The sequence below is a fragment of the Xyrauchen texanus genome, chromosome 3, assembly GCF_025860055.1.
Source record: "Xyrauchen texanus isolate HMW12.3.18 chromosome 3, RBS_HiC_50CHRs, whole genome shotgun sequence".
NCBI lineage: Eukaryota > Metazoa > Chordata > Actinopteri > Cypriniformes > Catostomidae > Xyrauchen > Xyrauchen texanus.
This window is the reverse complement of record NC_068278.1, coordinates 31,529,577-31,538,295: the sequence shown is the minus strand read 5'-3', so window position 1 is coordinate 31,538,295 and position 8,719 is coordinate 31,529,577. Positions and strand designations below refer to the sequence as shown.

Below are 8,719 nucleotides of genomic sequence, written 5' to 3'. Positions count from 1 at the left end.
CAATGTTTTTCCATTCTGCTCTGCTGAGGGGCCGCCGTGCCTTGTGTGTTTACTGTTACAAATATGTCCTACGATGCGTACATAAAATACAGCCTCGGCATCAGAATATAAACTCCATGTATGAGCCATATTCATTTTGTATTATTTTATGTAATTTTGTCCTGTGTCACTAGGGGGCTGTATGTGCTTTGTGGTTCAGCTGATCTCGGGTCAGCCCGGGTAAGCCAGTTAACTAAGAGGAAACACAGACACAGGTGTTGCTAATTGGAAGCAAACAGTTTTTGACTGTGCCTAGTAGTGTCTCGCCTTTGTGATGATAACGGTTTGTTGATTTTGGTAGATGTATTATGAGTTAAGATATTGCCGCTGTATAATATATGGAGGAAAATAAACTTGCTAGATAATAGTAACCAAACTGAATTCTCCGTTTGATATGAGGCTGCACGGGCGCACGTCTAAACTTAATCCGCTGTATTAGCAACCAGTACTAGACTTCGTTTAGGACTTAGTCAGTACACTCCAGATGAAAGTAAAGTAAATAAGACGGGAATATATTACTATTGTATACAACAATTCTTCAAAGTAATAATATTACTGTATCATGTTATAGGCTAATGACAAACTGGACAACAATAAATCATTGTTGGGTTATAATATTAATAAATAACAACGACCAGGAGGCCCCCAAGAGCACGTGAAATGACAGCTTGATTAATTTTTTTTTTTTGTGATTATACTGTCAGTGGACAATGTTAATTATACAAAAACGCAATATTAAATGCAACATTATGTTAACGGGCTGCAGGATGCAAGCACATTCAGACAGCAAAACAGCAATGTCACAAAAAAGGACATATCCTCTGGTGCAAAGAAAAGGAAAAAGAAGAAAACAGAGGAAGAGAAAAAACAGGACGATAAAGGTATGTTAAGTTGCTAGGCTAAGTTATGAGCTAACATTAGCTGGCTAGTTAGTTAACATAGCCTTTGTAGCACATCTGCTTTTTTAGGAAAGTTTGATTAATCATCCGTAAATAGCATCTTAATATATTATAGTACAACATATTACTTAGCAAGTTTTGGATTAAAGTTTTTGTCTTCTATGTAATAATAACTTTCCTGGGTATATATTTTTGTAATAAAAATAAGCTTCTGTTCCATAAACTTTGTACTGATAACAACTTAACATATATAATTAAATAATTAAATATCATTATGCCTCGGTTAGCTAGTTATAGTTTAAGAGTTGTTGTTTAGGTGTACAGATGGCTTGCTGCGGTGTATAATAATTTGTGTTGAGAAAGTAACATATTTTGTCAAATATTCTGTCAAATATGTACTCTTATGAAACTTCCCTAGGAGCACTGTTGAAATATTTTGGACGTGGGGCACAACCAACGCCACCTGCCCCAAGTTCCAGTGCTACAGCTGATGATGATTTTTCAACAATCCCAGATCATTATATTTATATGGATAAACCATGCCTTTGTTTTTGACAGACAGTTGCATTACATCTAACATGGCTAGCTTTTATTATTATTTTCATCTTTCATCAGGTCCATCCTCTGCAGGTGAGGAGCAATTCCCATCATGTACATCCACTGATGTTGTCATCTATCCTGTCTGACTCAGAAAGGACTGATCTGGTAAGCAGAGGGCCACTGCCTATAAAGGAAAACTTCACATTCCCTAAAAAACCTGATGGCCAAAGCTTCCACTACACCTACAGAAAGTTAATTAATGGGGAAAAAATGTAAGTGGAGCTGCTCACTTATTCAAAAAGAAATTATACTGTCTACAGATTCTGCTGCAAATTGTTCTCTAGGAAGTACACAAAACTGGTAACAGAGGATCAACAGGATTGGGTAAATATAGGTGTGCTACTGTTACATTTAAAACCGTAGAAGGGTAAAATCATGCCAGGCAGACATTGGTATGTTGTAAGCAACACAGCTACAACTAATAAAATTGATAAGGGGTGTGTTAGATTTATAGTGTGCGAATAATAAAGCATTGACAATATTCAATCATTTTGGCTGCACCGAAGGGCCCCCAAATCAAATTCTGCTTAGGGCCCCATAAAGGCTTGGGCCGGCCCTGCCGTCACACTTTCAAATCTACCGCATTCATGATACACATGAGAACCAATAAGGACACTCACTATGCCGTGCTAGAGTTTGTGTCCCTTTTTTTTTTTTTTTTTTTGTCATCTAGTCAGCCTTGTTTCGAAAGCGTCATTGCACATACATAAATAAATAACAAAACAGTTCCTGATGATGAATTAGTAAACACTGAACATTCTTACATTTCTAAATGTAAAGAATGAGATTTACAGAAATACTGAAGAACAGAAGAGCATTTAAGAGTTTCAGTACTATGTTACCTGTTTAAAATGATTGACTTTATGCATGATGTGACCGCTATACTAGCAATACTGGATGATACTGACATTTGGAAACTGTAATGGACTTGATACTGCATGTGTGGGGTCCTCACTGTCAAGCCCCACATAACCAAAAACATGATTATTTCTGTCTATGTTTGTGTGTGCAAGGGGAAATCCCCCTTAGCCACTTATATGTGTGGGTGCAGGTGTACCTGTCCCTGTGCATTTGAAGGTGTACACATGCGTTGCGTATGTATTCTTGTGTGTGAGTGTAAAGTTTTATAGGAGTAGTTTGTGTGTGTGTCTGTGCTTGTTTAGGGAGGGTGTCTCTTTTTCCTCAGGAAAGTGCATCATCATCTGGGAGCAAACTGAATTGCTGCCTCCAACATTCCAACAGAAGGCCCCAAAATCTTCGAGAGAGGAACACGCACACATACTCTTACTGATAGGCTCTCTATCACACAGACTCTGGAATGGATTTGCCCTGAGCTGACTGCGCACGGCAGGGTAAGGTAAGACATATCTGTTTCTTCAGGATAAACTCAGACTATTAATTTAGATATTTGTATTTTGTTGTTTTCATACCAGTCAATGAAATATTAGACAATTAACTCTTAATCCAGCTGGTGTATTAATCATACAACATACGACATATCTTACTTGTAAGATTTGCACATGTCATTATTTATCAAATCTTTAAAATTTAGGGAATCTATAGGTCACTACACAAAAAATGGAGGGAAAAACAGGAAAACAAATCTGTATTAGGTAATTTCTCTAGTTGACATTTATTGATGTTTAATATTAATAATCTTTTTCTCCAGTTTTAATGAATTACTTTCATATAAACTTTACAGTCATTCCCTAATTTCAAACACATATGAAACAGAGAATAGAAAAGATATATAACAAGGAATTTTCTCCCCAATTTGGAATGTCCAATTCCCAATGCGCTCTATATCCTCATGGTGGCACAGTGACTCGCCTCAATCTGGGTGGCGGAGGAAGAATCTCAGTTGCCTCCGCATCTGGGACCATCAATTCTCGCATCTTATCATGTGGCTTGTTGAGAGCGTTACATGCACAACTCACCACGTACCCCACCAAGAGCAAGAACCACATTATAGTGACCACGAGGAGGTTAACTCAACGTGGCTCTACCCACCCACGCAACCGGGCTTGATAGCTTAGGAAGCCTGACTAGATTCACTCAGCACGCCCTGGATTCGAACTTGCTACTCCAGGTGTGATAATCAGTGTCTTTACTTGCTGAGCTACCCTGGCACCTAGAAAAGGAATAAATGATAATCATTTATTTCAATTATTTAACTAATATTTTATTATGATTATCAATTTTAAAGGAATTAATTAATTACTGTTAAATTAGCAGTATAAGATAACCAGTTTAAATTTTCGTTAATTAAAAATGCATGGTATTAAAATAAACATATTGCAATCTAGGTGCTTGGTAAAGTATAAAACTTCACTTTAATATCCATACAATTTTTATCTATGTATTGTGTAGAACACCACCAGTTTTATATCCTCTGAAACTAATGAGACACAAAAGTTTCTGATTTTAAATCAAAAAGCCCAATGACTCCAGGTATCCCTATACACACGATGGGTTAATTGAGGCTTCTTTGTTCTTTTCTCACATAAGCTCCCTGTTTGACCTTACTATTATTGTAATTTAGGTATATAGTAAGTTATTTAGCACCAGTAAACAAACACACTAACCCCAGTAATAATAATAATAATAATAATAAAAAAACACTGCAGACAAGACGCACACAGTGCCCTGCACAGTGATCTATATGCCGTATTTTCAGACATCGATAAACACAGCCCCCACTATGCAGGGTCTTCAGATGCCAAGAAAGTAATACTACAGAAATTACAGAACCTAAAACTGATAATCAGACTTATTTGACTTACTATTTAATGAGATTGTGTTGTTAAACTTTTCTTGTTGTTTGTCGGGTTATTTTTATCTTGACTAATTACTTTTTCACAGTACAAATATTCGTCTGCACTTGACGAGGAATGAAATCCAACCACATTAATGCCTCTATAAAGCTCAGCAATTTATCATGTTTTAATTTCCCGTATTGATCTAGATCTGCCTATTACCTTTCTACAATGCAGTGCTGATAGATACGACTGAGGGATTTTTAAAAGAATCTTTGAATGTTTGTATGTCTGTCTCTAAAAATGATAGATTATAGATATTAGATTATAGATATACATATTATTAGAGAAATACACATCCTTTTTTATTTTCAACCAACAAGATTATAAGTGATAGTTTCCCTTCTGCTACTGAGAATTACAGTATTTTAGAACAAAAATACTGGAAGAAGTTCAACCTAGAATCGAGACAGGAAAATATTAGTCGGTTTAGTTTAGGTGACAAATGTAAGGAACACTATGGTCCTAATAAATTGCCCGGCATGGTCTTCTATTGTTATAGCCCATTCGCCTCAAGGTTCGATGTGTTGTGCATTCTGAGATACTGTTCTGCTCACTACATAGTGTAGAGTGGTTATCTGAATTACCGTAGCCTTTTGGCCATCGCTGGTCAAATTGATGCCCTAAGCAGAGTTTCAGGTGGGGGTGGTGGTTTGTGCGATATGAGCGTAAAGCGATCGACTGTGCACCACAACAGCGTCCTTGAATAATGTTTAACGTGTGAGTGAGGGCAGCCAGTGAACTTTCTGGTGCCCTCCTAGGGTAAGATGATGCCCCCCTAGGGAGTTGGTGCCCTACGCAGTCTGTTTAGTATGCCTGTAGGGAGCAGATAATAGTATATTGCACCATATCAAAGAAAAAGAAATGACAATTTTCAAAACTGCAGCATCCCACAAATTGAAATAAATGTTAAAAAGAAGGATACTATGTGAAGGATTCACATGTGCATTTAAAGTATAACTTTTTAATGTATATAAACAAAGTGCATATAAATTTAACAATTCAAAACAATACAATCTGAACAACATAATATATTGGCTCCGCCCTCCCTCACGCATCTTTTGTTCATTGGTTGACACCGCATGTCTGATTGACAGGAACAACATGTGAGGCTGTTTGTCTGAGCAGACAGTCACAACGAATGTGTGTGCGCTTGAGCATTTAGGCCTATATTATTTTATAAATGTTTTCATTCTTTGAACTAGTTCATTCGATTAATTTAAGTCTTTCGATTATTCATATCTTAATTTAAAATTTTTTATAAATAGATTCGGCTCTTCTGATATGCGAGCCGGCTCCCAACGTTCACCAACAAGAGCCGGCTCTTAGAGCCGACACGTTCGCGAATGACATATCACTATCAGTTACTGTGTTTCCTTTTTTGACCGGTTAGTGAATAAAGACTGCTGCCTTTGTAGGGTTGCTTTAAATTGTCTCACTTTTTCAGTTCGTAGCGCACAACCGACAAGAAAGTCCTGTGCAAAGTTGCCGTGAAGTTGTGTGAAATGGCGTTCCACATACCACGGTAAATTTAATTTGCTGTTTGAAATTCAGACTTCGATTGGCTATAAACTCGCTATGCACTGCCGTAGACATGTAAATAATGTTGCATGTATTGCAAATTGCAGCAAAAGTTGCACACATAGAAGAATGAAACCACTCTCATATTGACCAGTCTGATTTGTGAATCATTTCACAGCAGTTCGTTTTCCTGTCAACCCTTTTTATATCCATGAGTTGGGAAGGTGAAAAATAAGCACTCTTCACGAATGACTATTTCCAGTAAACACTCAATCTGGGTTCATGCAAATTCACTAGAATATAGAGCCTGATTTGTGAAAACTTTCACCATCACATTTGGTCGAGTTTGATTGCTCTACCCCCATTGACTTGTGTAATAATTTTAAATCAGCTTATATTTATATATATATATATAGCATGTTTATATTAGCTTCATGCATATTGGCATTATGAAAAATTAAAGATGTATGCCATAAATGTAATAAAAGACATAAAGACTCAATTTTACAATCTAGATTGTAGGCTCAAATTGACCTTCATGATTTGTGAATTTTTGTCACAGATCAGTTTTAGTCTCTTAACCCTTTTTTTAGTTCTTGAGTCAACAGTGTACCTGAAAAATAGGCTATAGTGTAGTAATTGCTCTGTGTTATAGTCTTTCCCATTCATTTACTATGGTGGGTCAAAAATGTACCTGGAACACCACAAGTGTTACTTTTTTGTCATGCAGCATAAACTCATTGAATACAGTAAAAAAAAATGTGTGTGTTCAGATGGCAAATGTAGGAAAAGTAATGAAGCCTTGGCCCACCATGATGGATGCAATTTTTATTAAAGAAACTAAATCAAAATGGGTCAAATTTCCTGAACACTGCACATGGGTTAAACAAAATGACTAGCTAGTTGATGCATCATCCATATCAAAATGTAATTTGTCAACAACAAACCAAAGCCATCAAACTGGGTAAAATCAATCTGTTAAAGTTTTCACAAACTTCAAATGACAGCGAGGCTTCACCCCCTCTGGAGGGGAGACGCTGCCCTTCCAGCCGTTCTGCCACCAGATGGTCCTCCCCACATATTGACAAGCCGGTTCTTGCCGCCTCCTTGCTCATTATAACTCCCTTACACGAGGTTTTACAACTTAGACGTAACGTCTCTTTCTTCACAAGTCCTCTCTGTTTAGAGCACTTGCTATTCATTTATGCCCTTCCCTATAAGTACGGGCTCCCCATCATTACACAACCGCCTGCATTCAGGCCGTTATAATTCCCCATTTGCGTTACTACGCAATGTCATGTGGACTGAGCCATAAGGGAATGTCTCGGTTATTTATTTAAACTCGGTTCCCTGAGACGAAGGGAACGAGAGATTGCAAACGCTAGCCGCACTACAAGACTCAGAGTTCTTGAGGCACGAGCTCCTTGTTCTCAGTCAAAAATTCTGAGGAAATGGTGTCTGTGCACCTGTTTTTATAGCAGTCAGTTTCGGCAGGGCTCAATCACCATAGCCAATACTAGAATATTGGCATTATTATAGAGAGGTTTCAAATAGGTTTTGTATGCTCCCAATATGCGTTACCACGCATTGTCTCGTTCCCTTTGTCTCAGGGGGCCGAGGTTATGTAAGCGAGATGTTTTTTCATCATTATTATCATCATGTGTTTCAAGAATGTGACCTCTCAAAACAAAAAACCCTGAAAAAAATTCACATCATGAAGGCCAATTTAAGTCTGTTCAGTTTGCTCTGTTTTTAGAGTTTTAGGACTTTTATTTCTTTTTTTGCTTTCATCCTTAATTTTTCACAATGCCAATATGCTGACGCCATTACAATAACTAAAACCAATCTGAAATTTCACAAAACCATCATAATTATAATAATTATCATGTGTTTCCAGAATGTGGCCTCTCAAATCCTATAACACTGATATTTCAGGTAAGTGTCAAAAAGACACTAAAACTGATCTGTGAAAAAATTCACAAATCAAGATGGTCTATATAAGTCTATATATTCTGTTTATTCACAAATACAGTTTTGTCTGAAACAAATGTTTTTCCCTGATTATAAGCAGTGTGCTTTATAAAATGTCCTCCCAAGTCCTAAATAACAATTTTTCTGAGGAATTGTTGAATCAAAAACTTAATAAAATAGTTTAATCACATCAAAAAAGGTAATTTTGAGCCAACTATGACCCATCTAGTTTTCACTTTTTTTTTAAAATTATTAGCCTTTTATTACTTTTTTGGCATACATCCTTCATTTTTCACAATGCCAATATGCATTAAGCCATCAAACTGATTCAGATAAATCTGTGAATGTTTTCACAAATCCAGTTGTGAGTGAAACTAGAGTTTTCCCATCATAAATATCATGTTTCCAGAATATAACCTCTCAAAGCCTATAACGCAGATTTTTTTTTTTTTAGGTAAACGGTTGACTCTAAAACGTTTGAGACAAAATTCACATATCATCAAGGAGCAGTAAGACGCAATCAAATGCGACCAAATGTGATTGTAAAAGTCTTCACAAATCGGGCAGTATCAAAACAAGTAAATTTGCATGGACCCAGCCTGCGTGTTTGCTTAAATGTGAACAGTGAAGAGCCTTAAAACCCTTAAAAGTGTTGACAGGAAAACAAACTGGTCAAAATGAGAGTGGTTTCAGTCTTCTAGGTATTCAACTTTTGGAGCTATTTGCATTAGAAAATGAAGAGTCGTAACATTTAAACGACCGATTTCAGCGAAACTACCGCAGTGCTCAACATTGATTCTTTTCCCGACAGCAACGCTGTCTTATGAGGCACACACATCTTCCACTTACGTATTTTGAAGAAAAACTCTTCAT

General features: G+C 36.8%; 1 protein-coding gene across 3 annotated transcripts in view; it reads left to right on the top strand.

Annotated features, from left to right (window-relative positions):
- Nucleotides 1-416: 416 nt before the first annotated feature.
- The window catches only part of exoc3l2a (exocyst complex component 3-like 2a), a 28,155-nt gene continuing 19,852 nt past the window's right edge, over nt 417-8,719 (top strand). The window contains exons 1-3 of one of the 3 annotated variants that reach the window (XM_052094279.1): nt 418-920; nt 1,554-1,750; nt 2,725-2,895. The gene's annotated coding sequence lies outside the window, so the exon portion shown is untranslated. Of the gene's footprint in view, nt 921-1,553; nt 2,896-8,719 lie in introns of all 3 variants that reach the window. The other 2 variants (XM_052094287.1, XM_052094270.1) reach the window with 2 other exon arrangements.